The 17,922-nt window shown below is 37.4% G+C and overlaps 1 pseudogene; it reads right to left on the bottom strand.

Annotated features, from left to right (window-relative positions):
* Positions 1 to 1,549: 1,549 nt before the first annotated feature.
* Positions 1,550 to 3,324, bottom strand: LOC131605812 (uncharacterized; annotated as a pseudogene).
* Positions 3,325 to 17,922: the final 14,598 nt, after the last annotated feature.

Genomic DNA, 17,922 nt, shown 5'->3' with positions numbered 1-17,922 from the left:
TATTTCATGTGATGAGATATGTTCATCACTGTCATGTGTAATTGGTTTTTTTACTTGAATTTGGTTAGGATTGTTTGTTGTGTCGGGTTCATATGTAATATAAAGTGTTATGGGGTGTTTGAGTTATATGTCCATTGGAAAGGTTGGTTGGGGTTATGTAATTTTAGAAAAAATTTGAGTAATCAATTTTAAGTTTGATAAATGTGATGGAAGTGTTAAGTTTGAAAAACGGGATGGAAGTTTTAAGTTTGAGGAAACAATTTTGTTTAAGGAATTAGGTGTTACCCTTTCACAACATTTATTGCAACAAAACATCTAAGGGTTACCCCTTGCAATATTTGTCATTACGGACAAATGTCTAGTGTGGGTACAATGTAGCAGACAAATGGTTAAATCTAATATTCAAACTGTTCGAATTATGAGAGGGGGTAACACTTGAACATTGCAATGTTCGAACTTTTGTGAGGGGTAACCCATCGAAATATCTAACATTACAAATATTTAATTTTTCCACGGAAGTTTATTTGTCCACTTCATTGGTCTGAGGGATAACCCCTTTCAAATGTGAACATTTCCAAATTTAAATTTATCTTCTCAAGATATTTGTAGAGTAATAAAGAAATATCCCTTCATCACTTTTGGGATCCATCTTTCTCCTTTGTTCTCGATAAGCTAGGATGTAACATTTACTTCCAAGAATATGAAAGTATTTAACAGTAGGTCTCCTCCCTTTTCACAATTCATAGGGTGTAGATGATGTATCAGCCCTCAGAGTGACACGATTGTGAATATAGCATGCACTGTTCATGACTTCAGCCCAAAAATGAGAAATGATTCTAGCTGATTCTTATAAAGTTCTATTTTTGCGTTCTATAACTCCATTTTACTGAGGAGTGATGGGTGATAAAAATTCATGACCAATACCTTCAGAGGAGCAAAAATCTAAAAAATTGGCATTTTCAAATTCCTTGCCATGGTCACTTCTGATTCTAACAATCACACTTTTCTTCTCTCTATGAAGGTGTTGACAAAGTTCTTTGAAAACCTCAAAAGTATATGATTTTTATTTGATAAAGTTCACCCAAGTAAATCTATAAAAATCATCAACAACCACACAGACATACATCTTTCTACTAAGGCTTTTAACTTCCATCGGCCACATTAAGTCCATATGAAGAAGCTATAGAACTTTGGAAGTACTTTATTGCTGTAACTTCGGGTGTAACATCTTGGTTTGTTTCCCAATATGACACTCACCACAGACTCCACCCTCCTCAATTTTGAGCTTTATATACCTCTAGTATCCTCCTCAGACATAATCTTCTTCATACCTTTGAGATTCATATGTCCAAGCTTCTGGTGCCACAACTTGACTTCATCTTCCTTGGACATAAGACATGTGGAGGAATAAGTAGTTTCTTGTGGTACCCACAAATAACAATTATCTTTGGACCTAACTCTCATCATCAGAACATCATACTTCTCATTGGTAACCAAACATTCTGACTTGGTGAAATTGACTTTTAAAACTAGATCACATAACTGACTATTACTGATCAAATTTTGCAGTCAATCCTTTCACAAGAAGAACATCATCAATTCTAGGAAGTCCAATACACACTAACTTTCCAACTACCTTAATTTCACCTTTAGCCCCATCACCAAATGTAATAAAACTGGTGGAATAAGACTTAATGTCTACTAAATACTTCTGGACTCCTGTCATATGTCTATAACATCCATTGTCGAAGTACCACTTTTCTCTATATGAAGCTCTAAAAGAAGTATGGCCTATGAGACTAGTATCAATAAACCTCAATTTCTACTCCTTTCTAGTTTTAATCATCACATGATTAGCCCTAGGTCGTGTTGGATGTTTTTGGATAACCATACAGTCTATAACAGAAAGACTTTATATGACCATATTTACCGTAATAATGACATTTCAAAGGCAAGAACTTTGCTTTATTTTGAGTTTCCTGATGTCTGGAAGGATGTTGTAACATTTGGTCGGACATCGTGAGATCATACTTCCTTTCAGATGAAATAAATTTTATCACAGGGATTTTCCTTATTTATTTAGAGATTGGTAATTAAAACCTATACCTGTTGAGTTTCCAGCCCTTTTCCTAACTTGAAGAATTTCATCTAACATATCTGACTCATTGTTCAACATTCTTATGGATTTGGTCATGTTTTCAAGTTTAGGATTCAATAGGGTTACTTCATTTTGAAGATCAGAGATAGTAGATAAAAGTTTTTCTTTTTCAGCGTGCAGTTGAGATATGATTCTCTTCTTCTTTTCTGTTATCTTACAAACCTATTCACTTCTGACACATAGCTCTTTGTAGGAAACAACCAATTCTCCATAAGAGACATCCTCATCACAGGAATCCTCATCACATTCACATCTACCAATGAAGGATGTAACCTGCTTAGCATTTTCATCATCAGGTTCACCTTTAGAGTCATCATCATTAGACCAAGAAACAAGTCTTTCTTTTGTTTGTTGAGGTACGTGGGACATTCAGATCTAATGTGACCAAAATCCTCACGTATGTGACATTAAATACCTTTTCTTTGATTGGATTTCTCATTTGTTCTTTCTTTTATCTGAAAATCATTGTTCTTACTGATATCCAATGACATGTTCTTGACATTTGGTATTGGCTTCATATCCATTCTCTTCAGCACTTTATTGAATTTCCTCCCAAGAAGCACAATAGCATTAGAAATTCCTTCATCAGTCTCCATGTCACATTGAATCTCTTCATCATTAATGTTGGAGATAAAAGTTGTGCTCTTGTTCTTCTTTTTAGATCTATCATTGATAGCCAATTCAAAAGTTTAAAGTGACCCAACAAGCTCTTGCACTTTCATGTTGCAAATGTCTTAGGTTTCTTTAATAGTTGTGACCTTTATGTTAAACTTCTTAGGCAATAACCAGAGGATTTTTCTAACCAGCTTCTCCTCTGACATCCTCTCTCCCAAGGCACTAGATGAATTGGCAATGTCAAGAATATTCATTTGAAAATCATGAGTGGACTCGTCATCTTTCATCCTGAGATTTTCAAGTTTGATGGTGAGAAGTTGAAGTCTTGACATTTTTACTTTCGATGTGCCTTCATGAGTGGTTATGAGGATTTCTCATGCATCTTTGGCCATGGTACAGGTATTTATCAACATTGATATATTTTTGTCTACCCCATTGAACAAGGCGTTTAAAGCGTTGGAGTTTCCAAGAGCAAGTTCATCTTCTTCCTTAGAGTAGTAATCTTCTGGGTTCAGTTCAGTTGTGTCCTTGTTAGGTGCCAAATTGTGTTTATATTTAGTTTAATTAATGGCACCTTTCGACCGTTTTTATCGGATATTCGTACAATTCCCTGAAGTTTTAGATAATTATTTATGGTTTATAATATTAAGCTTTCATTTTATGTTAATATGTGTTTTAGTTATGATTTTGTAGGTTTTAGCCAATTTTGGGGAAGTTTGGAGCTTGTTTTGAGCTTTGCAAGAGAGTGCCTGGCAGAAGTATGCGCGCGTCGCGCTGGGATGTGCGCGCGTCGCGCTCTGGGCAAGATATTTTGGAGCTTCCAGACAGAGAGTTGCGCGCGTCACGCGCATGGGCGGTTTATAATTTTAAGTGTATTGGCGCGAAGCGCGCTGGAGGGCGCGACGCGCCCTTGACAGATTTCAGAAATACTATATAAAGGAGTTTTCTGATATTTTAGGTTAGTGGGCTGATTTTGAGAGCAAAAGAACACTTGTGCACTGTAGCAAACAAAGAATCGAAGATTGGAAGCTTTGATCGTCGATTAATCGCCTTTGATGCTTGTTGATCTTCATCCTTTACTTCTTGAGCAAGCTACCATTTTCATGGATAGCTAAATCTCTTTTGTATCAAGATAAGATGTAATCTTCCTAGCCTTTTGTAGGTTTTTCTTGTGAATATATGTGTATGAACAAGTGATGATCAATATAGATGGTTTAGTTTGTTTATTAAAGCCTTTTCTTTGGTATAAGTGTTTGAGACATCAATATTTGTATCTAGATCTAACTTTATCATCTATCAAGCTATAAATTGCAGACATGGATTTAGCGTTTGATGTTTACTTAGTATCGGTTTTAAAACGTTATTTGTATTGTTTAAACGGTGGAGAAATCGTCGGTTAAACAATACGGTAAATCTAACTATATCGTTGCGGACACGGACGATATAGGCGTCGATACGTAATTATGTTGATCGTTACCATGTTCATATACGTATATTTATAAGAAGACATACAAATTTAGGTCGATGAAATCGAATCTTGATACATTTTCTTTAACTTAGAACTTTCATTAATTTACTCTTTGCTACTAAAAGAATTGAATGACCTTTTGCAAACCCAAATTTAAAGTAACATTAACTCAAGACAAAATAGGCTATAGAACGGCGGTGATATCGCAATAATCCCTGTGGATACGATAATAACGAAAAGTACACCACAATACTCTTTCAACAAAATGGCGCCGTTGCCGGGGATTGTTGTTTAGATATTGCAAGCATTGCAATAGTATGTTTTGTATTGAGTCTTATAATTAATATCTTGTTTCTAAATTTATTTTCCTTGTGTTTGTTAATTTGCTTGGTTAGTTTTTCAGATTACAGTTTATGCGAGGACGTGTACCTGCAGATCAACTCCTTTTTGATCCTGAGATTGAGAGGACTGCTCGTAGAGAGAATAGCAAAACTCGTAGGAGGAGACAACTAGCTAGGGAAAGAAGACAACAACAAGAGGCATCTTCTTCTTCAACTCCGGTTGAAAACTTAGTTGAGGGAGAAATGGCAGGAGAGATTCCTAATGTTCCAGCTCGAGGGCCTTGTGTTAATAGCCCTCGACTCAATGCACAATTTGCTCGTGATCAAGCCAATGGAAGAAACTCCGAGATGAAAACGGGGTTACTTCAATTACTTTATCAGAATCCTTTCACAGGGGCAGATCACGAGGATCCATTTACTCATCTAACAAAGTTCTACGAGATCGCCGGAACAATTGGTGCTCCGGAAGACCAAGAAGAACAGGTGTTCAGGAGACTTTTTCCTCATTCCTTAATTGGAAAAGCTAAGGAATGGTACCTTGATCAACCTAATAATGTCATGACAAATTGGAACGAGTTAGAAGAGAAGTTCTTGGATCGGTTCTTTCCTCACAATAGGTTCATGGAAGCGAAAACTTCTATTGCGGTGTTCTCTCAAGGGTCGAATGAATCTCTCAATGAAGCATGGGAGAGGTTCAAGTCCATGGTTAGAAAGTGCAAAGGTCATGGGTTTGATGAGTTGTCTCAAATCCATATCTTTAGAAATGGACTCCAACCTCAACCAAAAACTCTTTTAGATGCTACCGCGGGTGGTTCGTTGATGTCAAAAACTGCTGCAGAAGCGATTGCTATCATTGATAGAATGGCTTTGAATGATCATCAAGGGCAACACAACCGTAGTGCATTGCAAAGAAAACCGGGAGTTCTTGAATTGAATACTAGTGATGCAATACTTGCTCAAAACAAGTTATTGACACAACAAGTAGAATTGCTCACTCAACAAATGTCAAAACTCCCTCAACAAATCAAAGAGATAAATGGGAGCCCTTCTAAAAATCAACATGTGATGTGTTGTGAATTGTGTAGGGGTGACCATCAAACAGGTTTTTGTCCTCCACCGGGTGAAGAGGTGAATTATGTGTCTAATCCTAATCAAGGATATGGTGGAAGACAACAACAACAACCTTACAACAATAACCAAGGTTACCAACAAAGAGGTAATCAAGGTTATCAACAAGGATGGAGGCCGGAAGCGGGCCCATCGAATCGTCAAAATCCTTACCAAGGCGGTTACAATCAACAACCTCAACAAACAAAGCTTTCTATCGAGGACACTCTTAGCCAATTCATGCAATTGCAAATTGCAAGCCAAAAGAGTACGGATGCCGCAATTAAGAACCTTGAAACTCAAGTCGGGCAATTGTCAAAGCAACTTGCCGATCAAAACAAAGGTCCTTTTCCGGCTACTACACAAGAAAATCCTCGTGAGCATTGTAAGTCAATTCTAACTCGTAGCGGTAGAAATATTGATATGGGTGTAGGAGAAATAGTTGAGGAGGAAATTGTTGAGAGTGAAAAAGATAGGGTGATTGAAGTAGAAAAAAATGTTGAGGGTGATTTAGTTGAAAATGAGAAAGAGAAAGAATTAGTGGAAAAAGAAACTCTTGAGAAAGTAGTAGAAAAAGAGAGAAAAAAATTGAGTGTGAGTGAAAAGGGAAAGAAGAAGGTGGATGATTCTATACAAGTGAAGAAATTACCTTACCCTCCCGGTCCGTCAAAGAAAGAAGATGCAAAGCACTATGCTCGGTTCTTGGATATTTTTAGCAAGTTGCAAATTAATGTTCCTTTTTCCGAAGCATTAGAGCAAATGCCGATGTATGCAAAATTCATCAAAGACATCATCACTAAGAAGAGAAGATTCTTGGATCAGGAGGTAGTAACGGTGAGCTCTTGTTGTAATGCGTTAATTCAACGCACTACTCCGATAAAATCGAATGATCCTGGGCGGGTAACCTTACCGGTGTCTATTGGAAATGTTCACATAGGCAAAGGTTTGGTCGATACCGGTTCTAGCATTAATTTGATCCCATTGTCTATGGTGAGAAGATTAGGAATCAACAATTTGAAGCCGACAAGAATGACGTTATCATTAGCAGATAAATCCACAGCTCATCCTCATGGAGTTGCGGAAGACTTGCTTGTCAAGGTTGACAAATTTTGGTATCCTGTTGATTTTATTGTCATAGACATGGAAGAAGATCCTGAGATTCCATTGATCTTAGGAAGGCCTTTTATGAAGACGGCCCGAATGATGATAGATATTGATGATGGCTTAATGAAATTAAGGTACCAAGATGAAGAATTATGTCTTGATCTCTTTGAAGCCATCAAGCATCCTAATGATGAGGATGATTGTTTTAGAATCGATGCTACCGAAAGGTCTATTATGAAAGTGGAGAATCAAATGCACTTGTCAAATCCTCTTGAGAAGACTTTAATGGAAGCTCTCGAAGTTCTCACCAAAGATCAAGAGAAGGAAATTGAAGATTGCTTGAGAAATTTAGAGGCTTGTGAGGAGATGAATCCATTTGAAACTCAAATTGAAGAGTTGAAGGATGAACCTAAAGTTGAAGAGCAAAAGGTGGAGTTGAATGTGTTACCATCTCACTTGAAATACGTGTTTCTCGGTGACAATTCTACTAAGCCGGTTATCATTAATAGTGGTTTGTCTAACAAGGAAGAGCATCGATTGAAGGAAGTGTTGACAAAGAATCAAGAAGCAATAGGATGGGTTTTATCCGACTTGAAGGGTATTAGTCCGGCCTATTGTATGCATAAGATTATGTTAGAAGATGATTTTCGGCCCGTGGCACAACCTCAAAGGCGATTGAATCCAACCATGAAAGAAGTTGTTAGAAAAGAGGTTGTGAAGTTATTAGAGGCGGGGATGATTTATCCCATCTCCGATAGTGAATGGGTGAGCCCGGTGCACGTGGTTCCTAAGAAGGGTGGATTGACAGTTGTGAGAAATGAGAAGAACGAGTTGATTCCTTCGAGAGCGGTGACCGGGTGGCGAATGTGTATTGATTATAGGAGGTTGAACCAAGCAACAAGAAAAGATCACTTTCCATTACCTTTTATGGATCAAATGTTAGAGAGGTTAGCCGGAAGAAATTTCTATTGTTTCTTGGATGGTTATTCGGGATACAATCAAATATCAGTGAATCCGGCGGACCACGAGAAAACTGCTTTTACATGTCCTTTTGGCGTTTTTGCATACCGAAGAATGCCATTTGGACTATGTAATGCTCCTGCAACATTTCAAAGGTGCATGCAAGCTATTTTCTCAGATTTGATCGAAAAAAGCATTGAGGTGTTCATGGATGATTTTTCTGTGTACGGGTCATCATTTGACTTGTGCTTGAAGAACCTTGATGTGGTGATGGAGAGATGCATTGAGACAAATTTGGTTCTCAACTGGGAGAAATGCACTTTCATGGTGACGGATGGGATTGTTCTTGGCCACAAGGTTTCTTCAAAGGGGCTTGAGGTCGATCCGGCAAAAATTGAAGTTATTGAAAAGCTTCCCCCTCCGGTGAATGTGAAAGGCATAAGGAGCTTCTTGGGACATGCTGGGTTCTATAGAAGATTCATCAAGGATTTCTCCAAGGTCGCAAAGCCTTTGAGTAATTTGCTCAACAAAGGTATGGAATTTAATTTTGATGAATCATGTCTAAAAGCTTTCCTAGAACTTAAAGCAAATTTGACCACCACACCCATAATTGTCGCTCCTAATTGGTCGCTTGAGTTTGAACTCATGTGCGATGCGAGTGACTATGCGGTTGGTGCGGTCTTAGGCCAAAGGAAGAACAAACAATTCCATGCTATACATTATGCGAGCAAAGTTTTAAATGAGGCACAGGTTAACTATGCCACTACCGAAAAAGAATTGCTCGCAATTGTATTTGCATTGGAAAAGTTTCGCTCTTACCTCATTGGTTCTAAAGTGGTGTGTTATACTGATCATGCCGCAATCAAATATCTTCTCACCAAGCCTGATTCAAAACAGAGGCTTATTCGGTGGATTCTTTTGCTTCAAGAGTTTGATCTTGAAGTGAAAGATAAGAAAGGTACAAAAAATTTGATTGCGGATCATTTGTCTCGGTTAGTGAATACCGAGGTGACAAACAATGAAAAAGAAGTGAGGGAAGAATTCCCCGATGAAAAACTGTACATGGTACAAGAAGTTAGACCCTGGTTCGCAGATATGGCTAATCACAAAGCATCTGGCTGGATACCGGAGGATCTAACTTGGAATCAAAGAAAAAAGTTTTTGAACGATGCTAATTTCTATGTTTGGGATGATCCTCACTTATTTAAGTTGAGTAGTGACAATCTTCTGAGAAGATGTGTCGCGGATGAGGAGGCGAAAAGCATTTTGTGGCATTGCCACAATTCGCCTTATGGTGGTCATTTTAATGGTTTGCGTACGGCCACAAAAGTCCTTCAATCGGGATTTTGGTGGCCTACTTTGTTCAAAGATGCTTACCACCATGTTGCCTCATGCGACAGTTGTCAAAGAACTGGTGGAATAGGGAAAAGAGAGGAAATGCCCCTCCAAAGTATTGTAGAAGTTGAGGTATTCGATTGCTGGGGCATTGATTTTGTTGGACCATTTCCTTCCTCAATGTCAAATGAATACATCTTGGTAGCTGTGGATTACGTGTCTAAGTGGGTGGAAGCGATTGCTTCACCCAAAGCAGATGGTAAGACCGTGATAAAGTTTTTGAAGAAAAATATATTTTCGCGGTTTGGCTCGCCAAGAGTATTAATTAGTGATGGTGGATCTCATTTTTGTAATGCTCCGCTTGAAAAAGTGTTGGAGCAATATGGAGTAAAGCACAAGGTAGCTACTCCATATCATCCACAAACTAATGGGCAAGTTGAGAGGACCAATCGTGAGATTAAGAGAATTCTTGAGAAAACTGTGTCTAGTTCTAGGAAGGATTGGTCAATGAAGTTAGATGAAACCTTGTGGGCGTATCGGACCGCTTTCAAAGCACCGATCGGTCTTACACCATTCCAAATGGTGTATGGTAAAAGTTGCCACCTTCCCGTAGAACTAGAGCATAAGGCATATTGGGCCTTAAAGCTTTTGAATTTTGACCACAAGTTGTGTGGAGAGAGAAGAAAAATTCAACTTAATGAGTTGGAAGAGATGAGATTGCATGCCTATAAGTCTAATTCAATTTACAAAGAAAAGACCAAATTCTATCATGATAGTAAGGTTAGAATGAAGGACTTTAAGGTAGGGCAATTAGTTTTACTCTTCAATTCCCGGTTAAGACTTTTCCCGGGAAAGTTGAAGTCTAAATGGTCCGGACCGTTTTTGGTAAAAGAAGTGAGAAGCCAAGGGGCTATTGTGATAGAGGACCAAAAATCAAACCAAGAGTGGGTAGTAAATGGTCAGAGGTTGAAGGTGTATCGGGGAAGCGATTTTAATCGTGAAACTTGCGTTTTATCGTTTGGCGATCCTTGATTGCCTTTGACCGTCGAGCTGACCGACGTTAAACAAAGCGCTCTTGGGAGGCACCCCAAGTTGTATATATTCACTTGTATTTGTGTTATTTTTGCAGGTGGGATTTTTGAGTTGTCGTCGAGCCAGAAACGATCTACCGGTATTTTTGGGCGTGCTGAAACAATGCAGTTTTTCTGCTGTTTCTGGTGTAGCGCGCGTCGCACCCATTAGCGCGCGTCGCGCGCTATGTGTACTCAAGGACCCCTTCCAGGCAGAGATGAGGGCGCGTCGCGCCGGTTCTGCGCGCGTCGCGCGCTGTACATATTTTTGAAAAAAAAAAATAATTTTGTTTGGGCCCACCCATGCTGGGCCCGACCCGGTTTCATTTGCAGAAGGTTTAGTTAGGGTTTTGGGAGGTCTTTGCCTCCATTCCACCCTTTCTCCTCTTTGTTCCAAGAAAAGAAAAAACACAACACACACTTGTTCATTTAGATTGTTGCATTTCCTCACTATTTTTGTCTCTCTACCATCATCAATCATCAAGGTATGTTCTATCTTCTTCTCTATTTCCATTAAATTAGTTTTAGTTATTAGGTTTTTAGATTTAGGAATATTTTGAATAATTTTGAAAAATTAGGGTAGAAACCACGCTTTGACTGTAAATATTGCTTGCTGGAACCCTTAGAAGTGAGGAGAAGTTGGTTCTCCTCTTCTGTTTTGCAGAAAAATGAAGGATTTTTCTGGGTTTCGCAGAGCGCGCGTCGCGCCCTGTCCAGCGCGCGTCGCGCCCTGGGTTCAACTTTGAAATTTTTTTTATGCATTCTGAGTATTTGTTTAGGCCTGTTTTGTGATTGATGATGAATGTGGACTGATGTGGGTTTTTAGTTGAGAGGTTATGCTAACTTTGTTTCAATTGTGCGTGTTTTGTTTGAATTACAATTGTGCAGGAATGGCACCTTTTTTGAAAAGGAAGAAGACTGGTTCTGGTGAGGGATCTTCCTCACAAGCTGGCAGGTTTGATCGGACGAAGTTTCTAGGTCCGGAGCAAGAGGCGAGGTACCATGAGCTTGAAAGCCGCGTTGTGTGGAGTGAACGCACGGTGATTCCTATTGACCACGGCCTCTTCCAAAGGGCGTGGACTGCTTTGTCTGAAACATGCTGGGACAAGTTGTTCACTCCACCACAATTCTATCAGGTGGAGATTGTCAGAGAGTTTTATGCAAATGCCTTGCCTCCGAGCAGTTGGTCAGGTACTGAAGCTTACCCGTTTAAAACATGGGTGAGAGGTAAGGCCATTGATTTTAGCAAAGAGGCAATTTTTGATTTTCTGGATAACCCTCTTGCTTTGGTAGAAGAGTGTCAGTACCATCCCAAGTTGAATAGAGGAAATTGGGATGTAGACAGCATTAGGGACAGGATTTGCAGGACTGGTTTCACCTATACTCTGACTAGAGCTGGGCTGCCAAAGACTTTTACTCGTAGTCAGTTGACGGAGGAGGCTCAGTTGGTGACTTCGGTGGTCCTTTACAACATTAGGCCACGGAGTCACACTTCTTCCCTCACCATTGATACGGCAGGTTTGGTTCAGGGTATTCTGAATGGTGATAACATTGATGTGTCCAGGATTGTGGCGAATGAGCTGAAAAGAGTCGCCCTGAATGGGACTCTTCATGGAGATGGAGTGAGATGTAGGTTGATTTTTCCTGGTCTAATAATGGGTTTGTGCAGGAAGGCTGGTGTCCGGTTCCCAACTGGTGGGATGATCCCCATGGATGGTATTATAGATGATATTTTTGCTAACAGGTACTGTTTGCCTGGAGGTCGTCCTTTTGGTGTTGCTGCTGGTGCATCTAACCTTCCCGATGCTTCTCAAGCTGTTCCGGTTGCTGCTGCACCGCCTGCTGGTTCACAGTATGGTGATGCAAGTGATTGGAACTATCAGATGCATATGGCGCATCAGAGAGCGTTTATGTTTTTGCAGGATTCTATCCGGCAGCTTTCTCTGCAGCAGCCTGTTGGTTCCAGGGATGATTTATCTGCCTATGCTTCATGGCCTGAGGGCAGGCCAGATCCTGAGGAGGGGATGGAGCAGGATGATCCGGAGACTTCCGATGAGGAGTAGACTTTATTTTTTTTTTTTTTACTGTTTTATGTTTTATTGTTTTTAGTTTTATGTTAGAACAATTTTTAGTTACTTTGTTTTTAATGTTTATAGTTTTGTTCCATCCTTTTGGATGAGGTACTTTGAAAGGCTAAGTTTACGCCTTTGGATAGTTAACACCTGTTTGGTGTGGTTTTTATTTTATATAAGTTCAGTTTATTTTATTTTTGCATTTATTTATTTTTAAGTAGTTTATTTTAGTTTAGTGTTTATATTTTAGAAATAATGGTTTGATAAGTTGTCCTGATGATTAATTAGCTGGAACACGAATTTTTGTTGCCACAATGAATTTGGATGATGCAACACAATTTGAGTGGTGATGATATAAGTTGAAAACTGTACGCGCAAGGTACATCCTTTATCAATTTTTTTTTTTTATTAAGTACCTTCGATTCTGATGCTTTTAATTGTACAAATTAGTTGTCATTAATTTCTGTGGATAAAATTAGTTCAATTGTGAATCACTTTAGCCTAGCTGTAGTTGTGAGGAGACTTTCCACTGTGTATATATATAAATTGTGCTGGATACCAGCAATGTGCGTTTTAACTCGTTTTTATTATGATTAATCTTGCATTGTTATTAAATTGTGTTAAGCATGAAAGTGATCAAGGCGTTTTGTTCTGCACTATGAGAAAAACTTCCAATCCAAATATAACCTACCCGGTGAGTGTGTGAGTATTTGTTAACCACTTTGAGCCATTTTGCCAAGATTCAATCGGTATCATGTCATGCCTTATAATTGCCGATTTTTGATGTGAATCTTGATGACTTTCTTTGAACCTTGAAAAGTACCATGAAATGTGGTTAGGATTGATTCCTTTTCGCCTTAGAATAGGGAGCATTCGTGATTATGTGGTGGTAATATTCAAGTTGGGGAGAATAAAATTTTGATCTTGGTTGTATTGGTGTGTAGAAGAAAATAAATAATTGCTCAAGAGAAAAAAAAAAAAAAAAAAGAAAAAGAAAAAAAAAAGAAAAAGAAAAAGGAAAAGAGAAGAGCTTTGTGTATAGCTAGTTCTTTTAAAATAAAAAGATTAACTCTTGAGCAATAAAATTGTGTGATCGGTTGATAAGGATGTGTGGATATTATCATGATTTGAATGCTCTCTTAGGAATTGACCCCTTTTGTTTCAATGGCCTTGAGAAATGACACTTCCTTGTTAACCAAGCCAAGCTACAACCCGAAAGTCCTTAGTGATTCATGCTTATATACTTTTTATATATCTTATGCTTAGATGAGTTTATAATTAATTCGGTATGTTTGCGTCATTGTCTGGTGAGTGTTAGATCCTCCATTTTTGTTCTCTCAGTAGAGAAATACGTAGGTGTGATTCATTCTTGAACTTCTTTTGCTTTGTGGAATTTCTGACATAGAATTTGTATATAGGATTAGCATTGTTATCATGGTACTTTGATGAAAACTGGTAAAGCTTGATCTTTGTGTACTTTTGGAATTTGAACCATTCAATTGTTCTTGTTTCTACCTTGTTGTTTCATTTGTGATATTTTGTGTTCCCGGAAATTTATCATTGTTTTGTTTGAGGACAAACAAGAGTTTAAGTTGGGGAGAGTTGTTAGGTGCCAAATTGTGTTTATATTTAGTTTAATTAATGGCACCTTTCGACCGTTTTTATCGGATATTCGTACAATTCCCTGAAGTTTTAGATAATTATTTATGGTTTATAATATTAAGCTTTCATTTTATGTTAATATGTGTTTTAGTTATGATTTTGTAGGTTTTAGCCAATTTTGGGGAAGTTTGGAGCTTGTTTTGAGCTTTGCAAGAGAGTGCCTGGCAGAAGTATGCGCGCGTCGCGCTGGGATGTGCGCGCGTCGCGCTCTGGGCAAGATATTTTGGAGCTTCCAGACAGAGAGTTGCGCGCGTCACGCGCATGGGCGGTTTATAATTTTAAGTGTATTGGCGCGAAGCGCGCTGGAGGGCGCGACGCGCCCTTGACAGATTTCAGAAATACTATATAAAGGAGTTTTCTGATATTTTAGGTTAGTGGGCTGATTTTGAGAGCAAAAGAACACTTGTGCACTGTAGCAAACAAAGAATCGAAGATTGGAAGCTTTGATCGTCGATTAATCGCCTTTGATGCTTGTTGATCTTCATCCTTTACTTCTTGAGCAAGCTACCATTTTCATGGATAGCTAAATCTCTTTTGTATCAAGATAAGATGTAATCTTCCTAGCCTTTTGTAGGTTTTTCTTGTGAATATATGTGTATGAACAAGTGATGATCAATATAGATGGTTTAGTTTGTTTATTAAAGCCTTTTCTTTGGTATAAGTGTTTGAGACATCAATATTTGTATCTAGATCTAACTTTATCATCTATCAAGCTATAAATTGCAGACATGGATTTAGCGTTTGATGTTTACTTAGTATCGGTTTTAAAACGTTATTTGTATTGTTTAAACGGTGGAGAAATCGTCGGTTAAACAATACGGTAAATCTAACTATATCGTTGCGGACACGGACGATATAGGCGTCGATACGTAATTATGTTGATCGTTACCATGTTCATATACGTATATTTATAAGAAGACATACAAATTTAGGTCGATGAAATCGAATCTTGATACATTTTCTTTAACTTAGAACTTTCATTAATTTACTCTTTGCTACTAAAAGAATTGAATGACCTTTTGCAAACCCAAATTTAAAGTAACATTAACTCAAGACAAAATAGGCTATAGAACGGCGGTGATATCGCAATAATCCCTGTGGATACGATAATAACGAAAAGTACACCACAATACTCTTTCAACAGTCCTTCCCATCGTTGCCCTTCACCACAGGGTGTTCGTACCCTTTGATAATTTCTTTTCAGGTTTTGTTATCCATAGATTTTAGAAAATTCACCATATGCGACTTCCAGTAATCATAGTTGGTTCCATCCAAAATAGGTGGTCTGTTAACACATCCTTCTTCCTTATCCATAATACAAATTTTTTTCCTAGAGCTCACCCAAAATAGAACAAGGTTCCTGCTCTGATGCCAATTGAAATTCTGCCAGGTAGAGAACAAATGTCGAGTACGATGTCAAGACCCCAGACTGACAGATGCAAAGTCACGACATCATAATAACACAAATAACAATAAACAACATAAAGTAAACTACAAGAAGTAAATAACACAGTGTAATTGTTAACCCAGTTCGGTATAACGTCACCTACATCTGGGGGCATCCAATGAAGGAAGGAAATCCACAATAATAGTATTAATTTGAAGTCTTATGTAAACAACCTCTGGTCTAATGCCTTCGCACCTAATCACTACCCGTGACATTTTTATCTAAGACTCTCCTAGATATGAGACCCTTCTCACTTCCTCTCAATCACACAACCTATGATAACAAAGATAACAATCAAATAGGAAACACAGTCCAATAAACAAAATTCACTCTTGTTTCAAAGCTTACGAGTGATTCACAATAACAACTCAACTATCAATCCAACTATAGCATCAAGATGATACGAGAGCGGCTCACAAACAACAATGAACAGACTAAACCCTAATTGGCACAATTATACATACAGCTCCGTTGTCTCTTAGGTTTAGAGTTTTTCTCTAAATAGCCTGAGAACAACATGGGCTTGATGAAACAATTCGGGCTAAACAACTAGCAGATCCAATATGATCTTCAACAGAATATTTTGGAAGAGAATATATTGTTTCCTTAAATGTTTTGACATTCATTCTTAAGAAACAAATCTTCAATGAATCATATCTTTATAGAATCTTCAGAGATTTCACGCTTGAAACAAATCTTCCAAAATACGAAACAAGACACGCAACGATGTCATACCAACATGTCAAAACATCTTACTAGAATACTTGTTTTAACAAAATGCGGCCAAACACAACACAATCAACCTAACAATAACAATTTTCATCTATATAACTAGTTTGTAAGATTGAGTTGACTCATCCCAATTATAAGGTTTACTAACATTTGTGTTGTCTTATCCGTGTTAAATATCTAATGAAGTTCAATTTCCAATCCAATTGAACAACCACATGTGAAATCTACACAATTATGAGATTAGAAAGATCAAGATCAAAATAAGAAACCTACTTACACAGCAGAAAATAAACATTAACATGTGAGTGGCACTTGGCAGTATGCTGCAAAAGTTAATGTAATCCATAGAGTTACTTTCTAGTAAAACTTATTTACATAGCTAGTACCTTCTGAATGTACATAATAAAGACAAACAAGTCAAGTAAGATTCAAACATAAATAATATGTACAAGTGTATATAATCCGAGTAAAAATACAGTAGATGGGCTGAATTCTGAATGAATTTCTTCTATAATGCTCCTGCATATATTTGTCTATATTCAGAAGATAGTGCCTCGAGAAAACTCATGAAAGCTCATTGTTGTCAACTTCTTATATCAACAACAAATATGCAAATGCACTTTTAAGGAAGCTTACGTAAATCAAAGAAAATATTTCATAAAAATCAATCAAAACATGTAACCAGTTACAAATCATTTAGAGATTGAATTATTTATCAAGAGATTTGAGAAGAGATATTCAAGACAAATGAAAATAAGAAAATGTTTTGGTTTGTGAGACATTGTTTATTTTTATTTCATTTTTAAAATTGGCCTCTATTTTTTTTATATAAGCAAAATAAATTAATAGGAATACAAGAGTACTTAATTTACACAGACAGCATCACTGTGAAAATCGATTATCCACCTTCTATAAATAATGTAAACAAAAGTACAACATCATAACAAATTTGACCATTATCTTTGGATCACGTTTTGTTACTTGTGAGATGATGACTAAGAACTAGGTTAGACTAAGAACTAGTGTTTTTTCCTAGAGTTAAATTCTTTTTTAAATTTTTAGATCTCCCCGTGTATGTTTGGTTTAATTTCTAAAAGAATAAAAAGAAACTCTAGAAGTGTAGTGATTTTGAATGATTTTAAGATTTTTGGTTTTCGAAAATAAAATTGATTCCGCCTTTTGAATTGATTATATTTGAAGTTAAAAATTCTAGTTTTTGAGTTTAAACGTAACTTTTACATTAAAATTTACTATTTAAATCAATTTTGCAACAATTTGTCCAAAAATAAATCTAATTAACTTCAACTCACTTTAGCCAAAATCAATTCACTCATAAACTATTTTTTTCACCGCATGACTAAAGATACGCTAAGGACTAGGTCTAAAGTAATAATTGGTTTGATCTTGATTAGATATTTTGCAATATTGTTCATTAGAAAATTGCGAAATAAGTATATTTTTTGTGTGTACGGCAGTAGCATGGAGGAACTAGAGGAACTAGTTTTGTTCAAGCTTTTGAGGATGTGAGATTGAAGAATTTTGTTTGTGAAGTTTCTAAAGAAAGATTCCTTAATCTGGTAAGAATGTTCTATATGCAAACATCAACTATGTATATGGGGTCCTCACCTCGGAAGTGAAGAAGCACTGAATATGGTTAACTCTTGAGGAGTTCTCCAAAGTTTGCAACCTTCCTTACACCGACTCCAACTTTGATGATAGAGAAGAAGATAACAACTTTGATTGATTCTTCTAAACCTCTATCTTTTTCTTGACAGATACAAAGACCTTCATTCCTAATCCCTTCATCGTTGGCATTATACACCCAAATATTTGTCTAATCCAGTATGTGAT

The sequence above is a fragment of the Vicia villosa genome, linkage group LG5, assembly GCF_029867415.1.
Source record: "Vicia villosa cultivar HV-30 ecotype Madison, WI linkage group LG5, Vvil1.0, whole genome shotgun sequence".
Lineage (NCBI taxonomy): Eukaryota > Viridiplantae > Streptophyta > Magnoliopsida > Fabales > Fabaceae > Vicia > Vicia villosa.
The sequence above is the reverse complement of the archived record's forward strand: the minus strand, read 5'-3'. Positions and strand labels throughout refer to the sequence as shown.